Raw genomic sequence first — 3,235 nt, 5'->3', positions numbered from 1 at the left:
GGAGGGCCGTTGGCCGTTGGAGGTGATCGGGCTGGCAGGGGAGGGCAGTTGGGGGCAATTAGATCAGCAGGGGAGCAGTTAGGCATCAATCAGGCTGGCAGACAGAAGCGGTTAGGGGAAATCAGGTACGCAGACAGGCAGCTGATCAATGATTCTCTGTCATCAATGATGTTTCTATATCTCTCTCCCTCTCTCTTCCTCTCTGAAATTATTTATATATATATAATAAAACAAACAAAAGAAAGAAAATAGAGGTTGGTGGTTGCAGAGGCAAGGAGTTGGGGAGTGGGGGTTGGGAGAAATGGATGGGAAAACTGCTTTTTTGTTTTTGCCTTTTAGTTTGAATAAACTTTATTTTTTTTTAACTTATAATAAATATAAACTGAATGAAAGCTAAAACGCAACACTTTTTTTTTTTTAACCACATTTGGAAAACTGTAACTTTCAGATCACTTTAGTCTGTAAGATTGCTCACTTTGATCTCTGATGAAATATGTTATGGCTGCTATATGAAATTTCATGGCTTTTCAAGTGTGAATCCCAGTGTTTTAAATGTATTAGTAAATTGTGAACTTAAACACATTTCAAAACCAAATATTTAACTTTTTGGATAGTTTAATTTAAATTAAGAACTCATCTAATTAGATAAATTTAACTGAAACCACCCCTAGTTATCTCATGAAGTTGACAGTTGACATCAAGTTGCTTTCAGGTGTTTTCCTCCGTTCAAATGCTATTTCTTGTCTCCATTAATCATACCTCTTGAATGCAGTTTCCTTTGAATTCTTTGATTCCACCTTCGGGAACTGCTTGACAGGAAGTAGTTAGTTTCAGTTTAGCCTATTTCCACATAAGAGCCTCTTGTTACTACCCTCCCTGAAGAAATGCAGGGATGATAACTCCATTCTGTAATACGATGTCAGCATACACAATTGGCCTCTCTCTGAAGAAAGCCACTCATAACACCTATGTAACCCAAAAGGGGCTCCACCCTCACACCATTCTCTACTGTACCTATAAAGGATATAGTTATGTTATAAACCCAGGGTTAGTTGTTCTTCCCTCTGAACCTCTGTAGGACTCTGGTCTATGCCATAGACTTCATTTTTGCCATTGGTCCTTATTTTGGTATTCATTGTTTTATGTAAATGAAGTCACTTTTCAGTTGACTAAGACTATTCAAAATAAACCTTAGTATCATCACTGCATGGTAGATTCTTGTATAGATTTTGTGTTTAAGAAATATCTATACATGATGGCAATTATAAAACCTTTAAGTGCTTACCTAGGGCAGTACAGAAAGTTCAAAAAGTGCATAATAACAGCTTTATAACTTCCAAAGCTTCATTAAGAAAACAAAATCCTAATGGCCATCTATATTCATAATTTTATAATCTACTAAAGGCCCGATGCACAAAATTTGTGCAAGAGTAGGCCTTTCTTTCCCAGGCTGCTGGCACCGGCTTCCCTCTAGCACCCGGGACCTGGGCTGGTTTTCCTCCGGCTGCCTGCAGGCACAGGAACCTGGACTGGCTTCCCTCCAGCCACCCACAGGCACCCAGGACCTGGGTTTCCCTCGGCCCCAGCTTCCTCTGGAAGGACATCCGGTCTAATTAGCATATTACCCTTTTATTATTATAGATTGCAATGAAATGCATTTGAATAGGTAACATTCACAAGCTACTTTTTCTTAATCTTATATTTAGTTTTAAAATAATTTATATTTTAGTGAGATTTAATAGTCACAGGTTTCCAAATGTAGTAAAAAACATAGTATGGGATTTTAGCTTCCATTCAGTTTACACTCTTATGTGAATCATGTATTCATGATTATTTTTAGCTGACAAACATTTCTACTTCCTTGTGACCTACCTTCACAATCTACATTCAGCTATTCATTTTTTGCCTCAGGACAGGACCAGAGAAATTAGTGACCTTTACTGAGGACCTGAAGAATTTTCTATTGATTTGTTTAAATGTATTTTCAGCCATAGGCGCTTGCATTGTTAGGCATTTACATAGTGATGGGGAGACATTCATGGGCTCTAATGTATTCTTCTTGCTGTCTACTTTCCCTTCTTACTCTGGGGGTAATAGCAAGAAAATCATTTCTATTTTTAAAGTTTAATGCATCAGAAATCACAAGCACTACATTACACATATCACAAAATAGCTTCACAAAGAAAAAATCCAAAGGCTTAAATGTCTCTTCAAATGTTATTTTCCAAAGTGTTTATTTAGAGAAGATAGAAAGAGGTCATTACTCATGAATAACATTCTTTAAAATATTGGAAAATTTTATTCATTGTTTTTGAAAAAATTAGTAGTTAATATCAGATTTATGTAAATAGCACATTTTTAAAAAGTGTATATTTATCAATGAAAATAAAATTATAATAATGTAAATAAAAATTAAAGAAAATAAATATTTGACAAAAACACACACACAACAATTTGATTGTCCATTGTGCCCCTGCATACACCACACACACACACACCACACACACACACACACACACACACAAAACCTATGTGCAGGAAGCTACAAAGCACCTTGGGCCTTACCAGGGCTGACACTAAGATAGTGGTGGCTCCAGGCAATTCCCTAACCTGATAATCCTTTTACTGTTTACCAAACTTTACCTTTGACATGCCTATAGGCATTGCTAAAGGGAAAATGAGTATTCAAGTAAATAAAAAGGTGGACCAGGCCAGAAGTTGGTGTGTCTCTTCAAGAGAGAGGCTCCAACTGGCCCCCAGTGCCTTCTAAATTTATATTTCTGTGTAGCAATTTCGTTTGTGCATTGGCCTCTCCTTCAGATCCTGAACCCCGCCGCGAAGGTCGTGACACCTATGTCTAATCTTTGTTAACAAACTAAAGAAAAATAGCATGGAATGGAATCAAATATTGCCCATTGTTATATGTGGCAAATAGGAAGATTAGAGGATATAGGTGGTAGATCCATTTCCTCAGTATAATTAAATAGAGACAAGTCATTTCACATATTAGTCCCATAGTTTCTCCCCTGTAAAATGAGGGAAATGCATGGTCTAGGTTGAGCTTTCTATAATTTCACAGTCAGTAGATATGATGAAATTGATATAGCAACATCTACATCAACACCTACTGTTCTGTCCCTTATAGTGTGATTTCTTTAGTGGAATGTCTGTGTTAACATAATTTTCTAAAAGATACAATACAGTAAACCTTCCGAGGCAATTCATATATATATAT

The sequence above is a fragment of the Myotis brandtii genome, unplaced genomic scaffold (genome assembly GCF_000412655.1).
Source record: "Myotis brandtii unplaced genomic scaffold, ASM41265v1 scaffold2063, whole genome shotgun sequence".
Classification (NCBI taxonomy): domain Eukaryota; kingdom Metazoa; phylum Chordata; class Mammalia; order Chiroptera; family Vespertilionidae; genus Myotis; species Myotis brandtii.
This window is presented reverse-complemented; position numbering follows the sequence as displayed.